The sequence below is a fragment of the Artemia franciscana genome, chromosome 15 (genome assembly GCF_032884065.1).
Source record: "Artemia franciscana chromosome 15, ASM3288406v1, whole genome shotgun sequence".
Taxonomy (NCBI): Eukaryota; Metazoa; Arthropoda; class Branchiopoda; order Anostraca; family Artemiidae; genus Artemia; species Artemia franciscana.
The window spans coordinates 19,499,856-19,518,072 of NC_088877.1; positions in this window are offsets into that span (position 1 = coordinate 19,499,856).

Sequence of the window (18,217 nt, forward strand, 5' to 3'; positions counted from 1 at the left end):
TAGGAGCTAGAAACCTCCACACTTGGGTTCTCTGATATACTGAATCTGATGGTGTGAGTTTTACTGAGATCACTTGACTTTTTGTGGGGTTTTCCCTCTATTTTAAAAAATGGTCTAATTTTCGCACGCCCGTAACTTTTGATGGGCTACATTAAACTTGATGAACTTCATATATTTTGATCAGTATAAAAATTCAATTAATTTTTGGTGTTTTTAGAGTTTCGGTTACTATTGAGCTGTGTCAATCCAAATTTAAAGTTTCCTTCATGAGAGGTGGGTAAACCAGCGCTCCTTAAGTAGCGTCAATTCACCAAAATTAGGGAGGAGGTAAAAAAAATTTAAAATCTAGAGGGGGTAGCCATTTTTTCCAGTTTCCGATTAAAAATACCATTAAAAATGATTTTCAATGGAAACGTCGTGGAAAAAAGGGAAGTGGGCGAAATAATCAGAAAAAAAATATTTAAAAACACAGGGTACCAAAGAGTCTAAAACAAGAGCTATGAGCTCATATGGCAATTGTAACGAGCTTGGAAGAACCAAGAGCCAAGAACTCATATGGCATTAGCTCTAAAAAAATTCTAAGAATCAATAGGTTGACTTAAAAGGAAAATCAGAGGCTTAATGCCGGTCAGGATTTAAAATAGGAGCCCTGAGACACGACGCCCTTCTAAACATCAAAATTCATTAAGGTCCAATCACCCACTCGTAAGTTAAAAATCCCTAATTTCTTCTAATTTTTTCTCTCACTTCAACCCCCCAGATGGTCAAGTCGGAGAAAACAACTTTATCAAGTCAATTTGTGCAAGTTCCTGACACACCTACCAATTGTCATCATCCTAGCACGTCCAGAAGCACCGAACTCGCCAAAGCACTGAACTACCCCAAAAAGAGCGAATCCAGTCTGGTTACGTCAATCACGTATCTACGACATTTTCTTATTCTACCCACCAAGTTTCATCCTGATCTCTCCACTTTAAGCGTTTTCCAAGATTTCCGGTTTCCCCTCCAACACCCCCCAATGTCACCAGAAGTGGTCGGTATATAAAATAAGAGTACTGAGACATGAGTTCCTTCTAAATATCAAATTTCATTAAGATCCAGTCACCCGTTCTTAAGTTAAAAATACTTCATTTTTTAAATTTTTCCGAATTAACACCCCATTCAACTCCCCCAGAGAGAGCGGATTCAATCCGGCTATATTAATCACGTATCTAGGACTTGTACTTATTCTACCCACCAGGTTTCATCCCGATCTCTCTACTCTAAGCGTTTTTCAAGATTTCCCGTTTCCCCCTCCAACTCTCCCAATAACACCAGATACGGTCGGGATTTAAAATAAGAGCTTTGAGACACGAGGTCCTTCTAAATATCAAATTTCATTAAGATCCGATCACCCAGTCGTAAGTTAAAAATACCTCATTTGTTTCAATTTTTCCTCTCCCTCCAGCTCCCCAGATCGCCGAATCGGGAAAACGACTGTTATCAAGTCAGTTTGTGCTGGTCCCTGACATGCCTACCAATTTTAATTGTCCTAGCACGTCCAGAAGTACCGTACTCGCCAAAGCACTGAAAATCCCACCCAACTCCCCCAAAGAGAGCGGATCAGTTCCAGATATGTAAATCACGTATCTAGAACTTGTGTTTATTCTTCCCATCAAGTTTCATCCCGATCTTTCCACTCCAAGTGTTTTCCAAGATTTCCGGTTTCCAAGATTTCTGTTTCCTCTCTCCAACCCCCTATGTCCCCGGATCCAATTCGAATTGAAAATGGAGCATCTGAAACATAAGATCTTTCTATACATCAAGTTTCACAAGATCTGATCACCCATTCGTAAGATAAAGATACCTCAATTTTCACGTTTTCCAAGATTTCTGGTTCCCCCCTCCAACTCCCCCAATGTCACCGGATCAGGTCGGGATTTAAATTAAGAGCTATGAAGCACACGATCCCTATAAATATCAAATTTCATTAAGATCTGACTACCCGTTCGTAAGTTACAAATACCTCATTTTTTCGAATCTTTCCAAATTACTCCCCCCTCATCCTCTCAAAGAGAGCGGATCCGGTCCGGTTATGTCAGTCACATATCTTGGACTGGTGCATATTCTCCCCACCAAGTTTCATCCTGATCTCTTCACTCTAAGCGTTTTCCAAGACTTCTGATCCCTCTCAACTCCCCCAATGACACTGGATCCAGTCAGGATTTAAAATAAGAAATCTGAGTTACGAGATCCTTCAAAATATCAAATTTCATTAAGATCCGATCACCCCTTCGTAAGTTAAAAATACTTTATTATTTCTAATTTTTCAGAATTACTCCCCCCCCCACTCCCCAAAAGCGAATAAATCCGGTTATGTCAATCACATATCTTGGATTTGTGCATATTCTTCCCACCAAGATTCATCCCGATCTCTTCACTCTAAGCGTTTTACAAGATTTCCGATCCCCCCAATGACACTAGATCAGGTCGGGATTTAAAATAAGAGATCTGAGTTACGAGATCCTTCTAAATTTCAAATTTCATTAAGATCCGATCACCCCTTCGTATGTTTAAAATACCTCTTTTTTCTAATTTTTCAGAATTAACCCTCCCCCCAACTACCCAAAAGAGAGCGGATCCGTTCCGGTTATGTCAATCACGTATCTAGGGCTTTTGCTCACCAATATTTTCCCACCAAGTTTCATCACTATCCCTCCACTGGCGTTTTCCAAGATTTTTGGGTTCCCCAAGTTAAAAATACCTCATTTTTTCTAATTCTTCCAAATTAACCTTCCCCCCACTCCCCCCAGATGGTCAAAACGGGGAAACAACTATTTCTGATTTAATTTGGTTTGGTCCCTGATACGCCCGCCAAATTTCATCGTCCTAGCTTATCTGGAAGTGCCTAAACTAGCAAAACCGGGACAGACAGACCGACAGACAGGCCGACAGAATTTGCGATCACTATATGTCACTTGGTAAATACCAAGTGACATAAAATTCATTAAGATTGTAAACTGCAGTCATTAAGATTGTAAACTGCATTAATGGCAAAGAGCCATTAAAATGGCTTGGCCTTCTGAGAGTGTTTTCGTCCTTTTTCAAAATCAGGCAAATTTGCTCAGTATCTGCATTAAAAGCCTATTCTTTTAATTTACTTATTGTTATCAAAATTCTGTTTTCTGAGTTTGGTTACTATTAAGCCGAGTCGCTCCTAACTTAAAGTTCGTTACCACAAACTGTGTGATAAATATTTTAATCATTTTATTTTAAAGTTCATTGTGACAACTCTTCATTTTCCGAAAAAATTGAGTAAAATCAAGTCTGAACCGGTAGCATCCCAATCTGCAGCCGAATACTGTAACACTGTGCTATGGGTTGTGTCTACTTCCCTATGACAAATATTATACTGAACAATATGGGCAAATTTCACAATTTACAGTCCTTTCTGCAGGGGCTGCCCTCCAATCTTTTTGGACACTTAAAAATGACCCTAGAACGTTTAATTTTCGTTTCAATTAGCCCTCTGCCGATCTTCAAGGACCATTGGTCCGATTAGATCGCCCGTGGGAAAAAAACAACAACAAACACGCAGCTGCGATCTTTCTCCTGAAAAAAAAAATGTGAAATTCCACATTTTTGTTGGTATAAGCTTGAAACTTCAACAGTAGAAGTTTCTGACGCGCTGAATCTAATGATGTGATTTTCATTAAACTTCTTTGACTTTTAAGTGGTGTGTTTTTTGAAATTAGACAAATTTGCGAAAATCAGACAAATTTTTCAAAAATCAGGCAAATTTTCTCAGGCTCTTAACTTTCGATGAGTAACACTAAACCTAGTGAATGTTACATATTTGAAATTATCATAATAAGCCGATTCTTTTGATTTATCGGTTGATATCAAATTCTGTTTTTAGAGTTTCGGTTACTATTGAGCCTCATCGCTCCTTATTACGGTCTTTTACCACGAAGTCTTTGATCAAGGAGTTTGACATTATTTTTTTCCGTAAAAAGATTCGTTCTTGCAAAAAAACATTTTAATTATTTCGAGGGGTTAATAAATTCAGTGGTGTGGTACAACTTAAAAAAAGAAAGTTGGTTCAAGTTTTAAGACAACGAAGGGAATTATAAGTAACAATTAACTGTTGTGTCATTGAGCATCCTTTGTCCTTCTATAAACTATTATAATGCGTAGAAAACTGCATAAAGATAGTTTTACAGCTGTTATAATCTACGGAAGCAATAACTGTTTCTGTCATTTCGGTTTGAGTCTGATTTCCTTTTAAGATTGAATGCATAATAATTAAATATATTACTGATTAAAGAAATTGATCCCTTTGCCAGTAACCCTTGTCGTTTAAAATCTACGGTATTTTGTTTCATTTTGCGCGTAATTAAATTACTATTTTTATTTGAGAGGTTTTTTCGAAAAGGATTTGAAAGTCAACTTATACCTTCGAAAAAATATCCTGGAATAGATTCCTTGTCACCTAACGAACAACACAGTAGTGATGGTATAACAGGTACAGAAGGTAAACCCTTATTTGGACACTAAAGCTTGCCTATTTATAGATGAACAACCAATTTGGGCCATTGACCTACCTACAGACAGGTATCCAAAGCTTACCTCATTTGCAAAAGATTTCTGTCTGAATATAATTAACAAAAGAAAGTAAACCGCTTTGTTTGATTTCAAATTGGACTAATAGAATTTGTGATATAGTATTGAACTTTACATAACAAAATCTATAACATAGCTTTCCATGACAGCATCTATAACATTGGCATAGTGTAACCGCTTGTATTATCGTATTTATAGGAATGAGTGCTTATGTCAGCACTTCTTTTAGAGGGAGCTTTTGATCATCCATGTCCCACATCCAAGTGCCCCATACCCCAATCCACAAACTTTTTGTAACCCTTCTTTTTGGTACTTGTTTTTTTTTGAATTTTTATTTTTTTACCTTTATTACTTGGAAATTCTTCAACTTTTTCCATGTTTTAAAAAGACATGAAATACACTTAAAACAAAAAACTGTATTTGTGATATTTATGAAATATGAAATGAAGATGACAAAGAAATAATAGTCGGGATTTTTCCTATTAGAAAAATTATGTTTGCAGTTACATTCTTTTTTCTTTTTTTGAATTAGATTTATTAGGGAATAAAGTAGTATATATTTTAAGCGAAGATACAAAAGATCTATGAGGGAAATGTACTATAAAGCCTTAATTGGTGACTGAGTAACAAAACAATAATAGAAAAGCACTTTTGCATGGAACAAACTCAGCTAGTAGGTAAAGTTGCTTACTGAGCGGCAAAAATCTACTAAAAAGACTTTTGACTGCGATAAACTGTGGGACTTATTAAATTCTGAGTGTTGTAGCTGCTGACAGAATACCAAAAACAATCAGTAAAAGCACTTTCACTTATGCGAGTGTCAAAACATTAATAAAAATACAACAAACTCAGCTAGTAAGTAAAATCGGAATTTCGAAAATTTAATAAAAACACTTTTGATTACAATATACTCAGGTAGCTGATAAATTCCGAGTGTTTTAGTTGCTGACTGAGCTTCAAAAATTAATAAAAGCAGATTTGACTAAACCTCAGCTACTTGGTAAATTCCAAGTCTTTTAATCGGTGACTGGGTATCAAAAATTTAATAGAAAAACTCTTTTGCATGGAAACAAACGCAGCTACTAAGTGATTTTCGTATGTCTTAGCTGCTGACTGAGTATCAAAAATTTAATAAAAGCACTTTTGATTACCATGAACTCATTTAGTTGATATTTTCCGAGTGTTTTAGTTACTGACAGAGTACCAAAAAAGACTGATTAAAGAAATTTTTGCATACACCAAACACGGCTAGTAGGTAAATTTGGAGGGTATTAGTTGCTGACTGAGTATCACAATAAATAAAAATAGTTGATAATTTTCGTGAGTATTAGTTACTGGCTTAGTACCAAAAAAATTAATAAGAACACTTTTTACTGCAACAAACTCAACCAAATACCAAAGTCAGTATCTTGGATAATAAGCCTCTGAATCAACTACCTACGAGGATCTAATCAAATCTTAAAATAATGGAAATAATTGTCCAAAATTTAATAGAGTGGAGGCAGAAAACCATAAACACTGAAATATGAAAAAACTGTAAGTAAGAAAGTGCAATATAAAAAGATTTGGAAGGTATAATGGGCCCAAGCTTCAAAAGAGCCCAAGCTCTAGTGTGGGATATGAGGAGTTTTCCTTAAAAAAGACCAAATCGTTAAATATGGGAAGTAATCGGTTAGAATTTAATGAAGTGGAAAAAGAAAAACTTAAACACTGATATATGGTAAAATTTAAACTAGAAAGTGTGGGATAAAAAGAATTGGATGGTATGATGGGTTGAAGTTTTCAAAATTTCCCAGGCTCTAGTGTTATATATAGATACTTCTCCTTAAAAAAGACCAGACCTTAAAATACAGTAAATAGTCGGTTAGAATTTAATAATGCGGAACCTAAAAACCTTAAACACTAATATGCAACAAAATTTAAGTTAGAAAGTGTGAGATGAAAGGAAATGGATAGTATGATGGGTCCAAACCTCAGAGACCCCAGGCCTCAGGGCAGGATATTGAGATGTTTCTTTTAAAAAATCTTAAAAATCAAGGAAATAATCGGTTAGAATTTAATAATGCGGAACCTAAAAACCGTTAACACTGATATGCGAAAAAATTTAAGATAGAAAGTGTGAGATAAAAGGAAATGGATAGTATGATGGGTCCAAACCTTACAAGACCCCATGCCCCAGAGCAGGATATTGAGACATTTCTTTAAAAAAAACAAATCTCAAAAACCAAGGAAATAATCGGTTAGAATTTAATAATGCCGAACCTAAAAACCTTAAACACTGATGTGCGACAAAATTTAAGTTAGAAAATGTGAGATGAAAGGAAATAAATAGTATGATGGGTCCAAACCTTAGAAGACTCCAGGCCTAAGAGCAGGATACTGAGATGTTTCTTTAAAAAAATCTCAAAAATCAAGGAAATAATGGGTTAGAATTTAATAATGCAGAACCTAAAAACCTTAAACACTGATATGCGACAAAACTTAAGTTAGAAGGTGTGAGATAAAAGGAAATGGATAGTATGATGGGTCCAAACGTTAGAAGACCCTAGGCCTCAGAGCAGGATATTGACACGTTTCTTAATAAGAAACAAATCTCAAAAATCAAGGAAATGATCGGTTAGAATTTAATAATGCCGAACCTAGAATCCTTAAGCACTGATTTGCGACAAAATTTAGGTCAGAAAGTGTGAGATCAAAGGAAACGGATAGTATGATGGGTCCGAACCTTAGAGACCCCAGGCCTCAGAGTAGGATATTGAGATGTTTCTTTAATAAAAAAAAATGTCAAAAATCAAGGAAGTAATCGGTTAGAATTTAATAATGCAAAACCTAAAAACCTTAAACACTGATATGCGACAACATTTAAGTTAGACAGTGTGAGATAAAAGAAAATGGATAGTGTGATGGGTCCAAGCCTTAGAAGACCCCAGGCCTCAGAGCAGGACATTGAGACGTTTCCTTAAAAAAACAAATCTCAAAAATCAAGGAAATAATCGGTTAGAATTTCATAAAGTGAAAGCAGAAAACCCTTAAGGATTAAAATACGTTAAAACTTAATTTAGAACGTGTGTGCTCAAAACCAAGAATGTTTGGTGCCCCTAAGACGAACTCTCAAAATCTGACACCATTAAATCCAGTAAAATCATAAAATACGAAGAAAAATTTTACATTCAAGAAAATAAAATCATGGTCGAACGCTTAAAACCGAGAAGGGCAAGAGCCTTAAGACAAAGTCACAAAATCTGAGTCGATTAAATACGACAAAAAAAAAAATATAAAAAATCTTATATTAAAGAAAAATGAAATAAAGGTCTAGCCCTCAAAACCTTGAAAAGTTACCACAGTAAAACGAAGCCACAAAATTCGAGTCCATTAAATACAAAAAAAATAATAAAAAAGGAAAAAATTTTACATGAAAGAAAAATGAAATGATACAGCCCTCAAAACATTAAGAGTTAGTACCCTAAGACAAACTTAAAATATGAATCCATTAAATCCGATAATATAATACAATGACTATGTGAAAAATGTTATTTTAAAGAAAATGAAATCATGGTTCAACTCTCAAAATCTAGAAGGGTTAGCGCCCTAAGACAAACTAGCAAATTTGAGTCCATTAAATCTGAGAAAAAATATAAAACATACTTACATTAAAGAAAAATTGAATCACGGTCCAACCCTCAAAACCCAGACGGGCTAGTGCCCTAAGACAAATTCCCAAGATCTGTGCCCAGTAAATCCGAAAAAAACAATAAAATATGAAAAAAATCTTATAATATCTTTTAAATAATGTTGTTTTGTATTGGAATATTAGCAAAGCTAAAAAAAAAGAAATGTTGGGAGCAAAAATCTAATAATAAGGAAATTGTGTGAAAATTGATACCTGGAATGTTCAGGATAGTCAGCTCATAGGTTAATCTCCGCCCCCTCATATGAAAAACAAATTTATTGCAAGCAATATGTAAAAACAAATTCTTAAAAATCAAACAGTTCGTGGTAACGAACTGTAAGGAGCGACCCGGCTCAATAGTAAACGAAATTCTAAAAACATCAAAAGAATCAGATTTTCATGCTGATTTTAAATATATAAGTTTCATCAAATTTAGTCTTTGTCATCAAAAATTACGAGCCTGAGAAAATTTGCCTTATTTTGGAAAATAGGGGGAAACACCCCCTAAAAGTCATATCTTAACGAAAATCACACCATCGCATTCAGCGTATCAGAGAACCCTATAGCAAAAATTTCAAGCTCCCATCTACAAAAATGTGGAATATCGTATTTTTTGCCAGAAGACAAATCACTAGTGCGTGTTTAATTTTTTTCCCATGGGTCATCGTATCGACCAAGTGGTCCTAGAATGTCGCGAGAGGGCTCATTCTAACGGATATGAAAAGTTCTAGTGCCCTTTTTAAGTGACCAAAAAAATTGCTAGGTCCCCTCCCACGCTCACTTTTTCTCCAAAGTCAACGGATCAAAATTTTGAGATAGCCATTTTGTTCCGCATAGTCAAAAACCATAATAACTATGTCTTTGGGAATGATTTACTCCCCCAAAGTCCCTGGGGGAGAGGCTGCAAGTTACAAACTTCGACCAGTGTTTACATATAATAATGGTTATTGGGAAGTGTGCAGACGTTTTCAGCGGATTTTTTTTTTGGTTTTGGGGGTGGGGTTTAGGGGAGGGAGCTATGTGGGAGGATCTTTACTTGGAGAAATATGTCATGAGGGAACAGAAATTCAATGAAAAGGGCGCATGATTTTATAAAATTACTATAAAAAAACAATGAAAAAATAAACATGGAAAAGTTTTTTCAATTGAAAGTAAGGAGTAGCTTTGAAACTTAAAACGAACAGAGATTATTACGCATATGAGGAGTCTAAAAATAATTTAGTATAAAGAGCGAGGTATTTAGGAGGAGATAAATACCTCGCTCTTTATACTATAATATTTTTAGTAATTTCAGCTATTTATTCTACGGCCTTTCTGATTCAGGGGTCATTCTTAAAGAATTGGGACAAAACTTACGATTTAAAAGAACGATGTATTAACGAGGGTACAAATCCCCTCATATACATAATAAAAATTTAAGAATATAAAAGTTCGTTACGTAAGTTAATTCTTAAGTTACGTATGTAACTTAAGAATTAAAATTTTTAATTTTAGAATTAAAAATTTTAGAAATTTAATTCTAATTTTAGAATTAAAAATTAAAATTTATAGTTGCCTTTTTATGTAACCGAAAAATTGCAGGGCAACTAGGCCTCCTTCCCCACCCCTTATATTTCAGAATCGTCTGATCAAAACTAAGAGAAAGCCATTTAGCCAAAAAAAAAAGAATTAGTATGCAAATTTCATTTTAATAATTTATGTGTGGAGAGCCAAAAGCAAAAATGCATTAATTCAAAACGTTCAGAAATTACATAAAAAAAACTTGTTTTTTAACTGAAAGTAAGGAGCGACATTAAAACTTAAAACGAACAGAAATTACTCCGTATATGAAATGGGTTGTCGCTGGGTTAAAAACAACCCAGAACATATTAAACTTTAAAAATCACCAAATAGAGGAAGGGAAGGGCTCTTTGTAGGTGGGGATCCTGGGACCAATGAGAGGGTATAAAGAGTTACCCCTTAAAGAAGACCAGAGTAATGGAGGAAGCGCTCCTAAAATCTTGGAATGTAAAAAAAAAAAAATCAAGTTTCCAACTTCTATACATTATGGGGTTGTATTGGAGGGGGGGAATTTAAGCTGGAAAGTGTCAGTTAAAGAAGAATCGAATAGTATAATAATGCTGCTCGTAATTTCCTTATCTATCTTGCTATAGGCAAACACTAGCTTGCCCCATGTCTGTATTTATGTAGCAAGAGGCTAGTATTGCCACGTTTATCTTTCTGTAGCCGTAACAAATAGTATGCCCTTAGTTAAAATGGCCCCGGGATACAAAGTTGCCGAAAAATAAAGAACTAGAATTACAAAATACAGGGCAAAAGGTCTAAATCAAAGAAATCTAACTAGGAGTCCAGTATCAAAGGCCTTCTGAAAGGGGTTGAAAGGAAGGGTTCCCAAAAAACCTCTAAAAACAAACTGTAGGAGAAGGATCTTGCAGGACAAGAAAGTTCAGGCTTGCGACTTAAAGGCTTATGAGATATCCGTATATCTCTGGTTAAAACATATAATTGTTGAAAAAGATAAAAAATTGGTTAAAAATTTGATAAATTGGAAACGAGGCATGGCACCTAGTGCCCTCATTGCTGAAACGGTCTCAGGAAAGCCCTCCCACCTGAACGTGGAATAGCTTTTGGGGAAAGGACCTCACTAGACTAGAAAAGCCAGGTTTATGAATTCTAAATTGCTAAAGTGTCCATATAAGCAGGGTGAAACAAAACTCTTGAAAAAATATAAAATTACCGCTAAAATTAAATACATTTGAAAAAGAGGTAAAATACCTAGTATTTTCATAGTCAAAGCAGCCCTGGGATGCGAAAGTGCCGAAAAATAAGAGTTATAATTACAAAATATAAGGGAAAGGATCTAAATCGAAGGAATCGAAATATAAGTCCTGTTTAAAAAGCTTTCTGAAATGAAGTGAAAGGAACAGTTCTCGAAAACCCCCGTAAAACAGAAAGTGGAGGTTGATTCTCGCAGGACTAGACAGATTTGAATTATGACTTTCAAAAAAAAAAATAAAAAATAGCGAAGTGTCCGTATATCCCAGAATAGAACGTAAAACACTCGAAAAAGAATAAAAAAACCGTTTAAAATTTGGAAAAAAAAATTGGAAAAAGGAGTAAAACGCCTTGTATTTCCACAACCATAACGGTCCTGAGAAGTCACTTCCCCCAAGTGGGGGAAGTCGGTCCCCCAAAAATCCTCTTATGTAGTCTTTGGGGAAACAAAACGAAAAAATATAAACAAGAGAGAAACGAGGATAATAAAAGCCAGTGAAAAACTTAGATTACAATGCAAATATTTTGGTCTAGATCTCCGCTGGACCATCCTCAGTATACAATTTTGAAAGAAAATCCAATGGAAAAAAATCTAAAGATAACATGAAAAACCAAACCTTAAAACAAATACAAAAGCTAAAATATGAAGACCCTCTCAAAGTCCCCTCCGCAATCCCTCGCTCTTTACGCTAATATTTGACTCTTTGCCACAATTCTACTTTTTAAATCAATTAAAAGCTTTAGCGTAAAGAGCGAGGGATTGCGGAGGGGACAGCCCATTTCCTATACGGAGTAATTTCTGTTCGTTTTAAGTTTTAATGTCGCTCCTTACTTTCAGTTAAAAATACTAGTTTTTTGTGTAATTTTCTAGTAGTAAGAAATGCGTTGTAAACTGATCAGTTATACAGTTTTGAATAGTCCTAACTCATAGGTAAAACACTAATCTAGTTATATCTCCACCCCCTAGCTCATATCACATTTGTACCAAAATATAGTTTTTAAGAAATATGTGTTTTTGTAGCGTTAACTTAGCTTTTTTCAAAAGATTAACGCAAAACTGAAATGAAAAACAAGTTAATTGCAAGCATAATGTTTTTTTTTTTTTTTATAAAACTCAATGATAAGGAAATTTTGTGTAGATTGACAACTTAGAAAGCTTATAATAGTCCTCATTCATAGGCGAAAATCTACTCTAGCTATATCCCTGCCACGTTTTCATTTGGTAAGATTCTCAGATTAGAAGGTTAGAAGGCATATGTTTGCATGCAAGATATGCAAGTTGGGAAGTAAAATTTCAGTCAGCATAGTGACACCAAAAAATATTTTGCAGTTGCTAAAACAGCGATTTCTGTTATAAGCTACCAAAAGAATGTAGGTTCTGGATAGTCAAAACGGCTACAAACTACCTACCAATAGGAGAATTTACGTTCTGGAAAGCAAAAACGGCAATAAGCTTTTTAAACAACAATAAAAACAAGTATAGAGTTTCCCCAGGCCTAAGATAGGGATATAGTCACTTCCTCTGAAAAAAAAGAACCAAATATTCAGAAAAAAGTTGGTTACAATTTAATAAAGTGAGGAAAAAATCTAATAAAACAAACTGTTGGGCCTCTAACGTCAAAAACAACCCAGAACATCTTAAACTTTAAAAATCACCAAATAGAGGAAGGGAAGGGCTCTTTGTAGGTGGGGATCCTGGGACCAATGAGAGGGTATAAAGAGTTACCCCTTAAAGAAGACCAGAGTAATGGAGGAAGCGCTCCTAAAATCTTGGAATGTAAAAAAAAAAATCAAGTTTCCAACTTCTATACATTATGGGGTTATATTCAATTTAAGCTGGAAAGTGTCAGTTAAAGAAGAATCGAATAGTATAATAATGCTGCTCGTAATCTCCTTATCTATCTTGCTATAGGCAAACACTAGCTTGCCCCATGTCTGTATTTATGTAGCAAGAGGCTAGTATTGCCACGTTTATCTTTCTGTAGCCGTAACAAATAGTATGCCCTTAGTTTAAATGGCCCCGGGATACAAAGTTGCCGAAAAATAAAGAACTAGAATTACAAAATACAGGGCAAAAGGTCTAAATCAAAGAAATCTAACTAGGAGTCCAGTTTCAAAGGCCTTCTGAAAGGGGTTGAAAGGAAGGGTTCCCGAAAACCTCTTAAAATAAACTGTAGGAGAAGGATCTTGCAGGACTAGAAAGTTCAGGCTTATGACTTAAAGGCTTATGAGATATCCGTATATCTCTGGTTAAAACATAAAATTCTTGAAAAAGATAAAAAATTGGTTAAAAATTTGATAAATTGGAAAAGAGGCATGGCACCTAGTGCCCTCATTGGTGAAACGGCCTCAGGAAAGCCCTGCCACCTGAAAACCCCCGGGGAATAGCTTTTGGGGAAAGGACCTCACTAGACTAGAAAAGCCAGGTTTATGAATTCTAAATTGCTAAAGTGTCCGTATAAGCAGGGTGAAACAAAACTCTTGAAAAAATATAAAATTACCGCTAAAATTAAATACATTTGAAAAAGAGGTAAAATACCTAGTATTTTCATAGTCAAAGCAGCCCTGGGATGCGAAAGTGCCGAAAAATAAGAGTTATAATTACAAAATATAAGGGAAAGGATCTAAATCGAAGGAATCGAAATAGAAGTCCTGTTTAAAAAGCTTTCTGAAATGAAGTGAAAGGAACAGTTCTCGAAAACCCCCAATAAAACAGAAAGTGGAGGTTGATTCTCGCAGGACTAGACAGATTTGAATTATGACTTTCAAAAAAAAAAAAAAAAAAAAAAATAGCGAAGCGTCCGTATATCCCAGAATAGAACGTAAAACACTCGAAAAAGAATAAAAAAAACGTTTAAAATTTGGAAAAAAGGAGTAAAACGCCTTGTATTTCCACAACCATAACGGTCCTGAGAAGTCACAGGTTTTTGAATTCCAAAAATGCTAAAGTGTCGGTATAACCTAGTTAAAACATACAACTCTTGAAAAGTTAAAAAATAAGTAATAAAAAATCTTAAATTAAAGCATAAAGTATTAAAAGTTGAAATTACCAAGTGTGAAGCAAAAAGTCTATTTAGAAAAAAGGACAAACTGGACTTTCAGAAGCCCATTGAAAAGCCCCGAGATTGTGGGCTTAAAAGCCCACAATCTCTCAAATGAAGAATGTCTGGCTTCTTGCACCAGGATTGGGAACTAAAAATTATGTTAAAAACCACCAGCCAAAAAGAGATTGCAGCTTCTAGGTAGCGGTTTGCCGAATGAAAAAAGTAATTGCACCTGCTGCACAGGATTTGTCGTGTAAACTACTAGCCAAAAAAAGGGAGTAGAGGCTTTACATAGGATTTGGCGTATAGACAATAAAATCTTTCCTGCTGTTTGCATTCCTAAATCAGTGTTGAGTGAAAATTTTTTGTACTACAGAGTTTTTCTAAAACCCCACTTTTGAATTTTCAGATAGCATTAGCCAGGATTCGCTCTATACTAGGTTATAGCTACCGGAGCATCCATGATTGGAACGTGGCCGCTTATTTTGTATTTGACTTCTCCCTTTAAGTAGCCATAAGAAAAGCATTAGTCTATTGTGATGGTGGCAGATTTGGCCTATATATACTCATCCATAACTAGTTTTTGAAACAAACATGTGCTTTGTGTTTAATTACTCTGCAGAAAAGTCGAAATATTTGTAATGTTTTTCGTCATTTGGGGTTTCTGCTGAAGTAACAACTCTGAAAAGTCAAAATCATGTTTTTATCTAATTTGAAAGTCGATCACTCGTCACGAATGCTATTATTTGTTATTCCTTTTTATTAATTTGTAGTCAATCTAACCTAGTGGATGCTTTGTGACTTTGAAGAACAGAAACTGAAAGAATATTCTGATTACCAGTAATTCTTTTCCACTTACTTTTTTCCTCTTTGCGTCACACTGCCACTGCAGCATAAAGGCTTTTATTTATTGCATTTAGGAATCAATAAATGGTGTATTATCTTATCTTTGGGAAATACGTAATATGACAAGCTAAAGACAGCAAATTCTCTTGATTGTCTCACTGAAAATACTGCCATTTCTGCCAAATTTCTTTGCCCTACTCCCTCAAAAAACCCTCTGCATAGATTATCACCTTAATTTGCACTTCAGAGCGAATCAGTTTCAAGAACTGTCATGCTCCATAGTTGATGATGGCGACAGATCTGGTTAGTGTTAAGGTCAAGCAACAAACCATCAGGACTAGAGAGTGCTGGAGAGATGCAATTTGAGCCCACTCAGTAAAGGTGATCAAATGGCAGATATGGTTCAAGAACCATTCTCCAGAAATTTAGAGTTGGTACCACCGCACAACAACAGCATCGGATAGAGTGTGCGAGATGGTTGGGTATGACAAGTCACATCATCTTCCAAGCTGACTTTCTATTGTCTTCCAAGAGTGTTATGGTAGTGAAGGCTGGGAGCGTTCGCTCTTTTTGGGCTAGTAATTGCGCCAGTTTTGGCTATATGTTCCTTGGAAAACCTACCCTGTGTTCTTTTACTTGTCCATTGGGATTTCCACTTATCAGGGTTTAACCCCTAAAAGATAACAGCAAATACAACTGGAAAAACAAGTAAAAGGTGGCAGAAAACATTGGAAATATATAATTTGGGCTATATATTTGCAAATTAGGCATGTTAGGAGTAAATTTTTTGTTGTTCATATTTTGACTTACAAATAAAGTGAATATACCACTTGATACCTTTTTGTATGTTCTTTACAAATATAATAATTGCTTATATTGCTAGTTCAAGTTTAAGCACTTTTTGGCCTTAATTAACCTAACAAATTTTAGCAGTGAAAAACATACATTATTTTGTCAAAAATGACCAAAAACACATACTTTAATTGAAAATTTGGCATCAAAGAAGAAGAAAAACAGCATAATATTGTATAATTTATTAATCCAACTTAATTGTGGAAAATCAGTGCTTATATGTTATATAACTTTTAAAAAATGGATTAATAATGAAACAGTAAGTTTGAGACCAATGTTTTAAGCTTTTTTATACCCAAAAACTATTTGGGTATATTTTGGTCATTTTCAAGAGCTCAAAAACTTGCAATTGAAGCACTTATTATGTTTGTAAAGAACATAAAAAAGGCATCAAGGGGTATTTTCACTTTATTTGTAAATCAAAAATATGAACAACAAAAATTTACCAATTATTAGTATAGCTGCATGATTTTCCCCTGGGTATGTAGGCTAAGTGGAAGGTCACTTATACCTGATCCTGTCCCTAATGTTTTTACTTGGTTGAAAAAAATCCAAAGAAAGTTCCTATTGAAAAGGAAAGAGACCAAAAGTGAGATTGAATTTGTCATAGCTTGTATGTTTGCCCCTTGTAACATTTGTTACACTTCATTAAATGGTTGTAAAGGGATACTTTTATTTATTTGTCTTGTTTGTTTTCTACATGATTTTTTAAATATTTAAATTGATATACATTTCTTACAAATTAATTAGTCATACCACAGTTCTACTTGCAAGTTTTGACCTACTTCGTAGCCCTGGTCTCAAAATTGCATATAAATTTATTGAAGCTAGGAAACATAGAACTCCTCTCTGTTTAAAAGAAAATGGATGGACATAAGTAGGTTTTAATACACTAAAGTCCTAGGGCCATGGCAATTAAAACAAAAAAATGAGTAACTTTAAAATGCTTGACATTACATAAATATAACATTCACAAAGAAAAACTATTCACAAAATTTTACTTTTGTGCTCAATTGCCAACCTGAGCAATTGCGCTAAATTTTTAATCCTTGCAAAACATTCACCAGCCACCTCGTATGACCTAAACTCTTGTCTAGACATCAACAATTCATTGAAAAGGAAGGACCACCTTACTGGCATTTCTTCCTTTGTAATTATATTTAATGGGTTTAAAAGAAAACTTCTATGGCTAAGTCAGAAGCCCAGTAAAGGACCAGGTGGTCCTTTAGCCAGGAAGTGCAATAGGAAGCTAGGGGCCAGTCATCCTATGCTTTTGCATGCCCTTCCTGCTTTATGACCCCAGATTTCTCTAGGTAGCCTGTTAAGTTTGGGCCAATTCTGGCTGAACTTACAGAGTCACATCACTGATCTTTGTCCCAAACCAAATAAACTGCTAATGCCAGGAATTAAACCTGTGCCCTTTGGATAAAGGATTATCAACCTAGAGTGCCAGCCACTTAGGAAGGAACACAAATGTCACCAGAGAACAAAATTATTTGGAAAAAGAAAATATTAAAAAAAAAACTCAAGTCATAGTTGCTCTCATCTTTCACTGCTGTCCCACAAACAATATGTATTTTATTTAGACAAATAAATTTTAAGACAGGTATCAACAAAACTCCATCAGAGATTGTATTTACTTAAGATACAATCAGCAATATGAATGCTTAGTTTTGTTATATTCTAGTCTTGATATAATAAAAAAGAGAAATTAGACCATGTTTGGAGGTGGGGACCATCCTGGCCACCCCTCAATTCAAAAAGGACAAGGGAGTGCTTGAGCAAATCCAACAAAGGGCCACTAAGCTGATTGCCAGTATGGAAAACAAACCCTACAGTGAATGGCTGTAGGAACTCAACCTCCCCTCTTTAGTCTACAGGTGGAAACGTGGGGATATGATCCAGGCACATAAAATCCTCTCTACCAATCAAGAAAATGAGCTCCTGGAGATTGACTCCTCCCACATAACATGAGGACACCCAAAACAAATCCGCAAACTTCGTGCAAGGACTGGACCAAGATGCAGCTTCTTCTTGAAACAGATTGTGAACCTCTGGAACAACCTCAAGGAGAATACTGTTTCTGCTGAATCAACAGATGTATTCAAATGCCTTCTGGATGCTGAGTGGAGGGACAAACCATGGAGATTTGACTGGGAAGCATGAGCATCTAATCAACCATGTATACAACTGTCATCACAAGGAGGGATTCAACAGGATCAAAAGTCCTTATTTCACTCCAAGCTCTGATTTAAGGTAATTATATGTTCTATTTGTTTTCCACCAGCCCATTTCAGAAAAATCATTTGTGACAACAATATACCCATGGTTGGCTCAGAATCTCTCTAAGATGCTTTAAACAGAAGGAATTTTAAAAACAATTATACTGGTCAGCAAGAAGAATATTAACATAACTCTCTAAACTTGG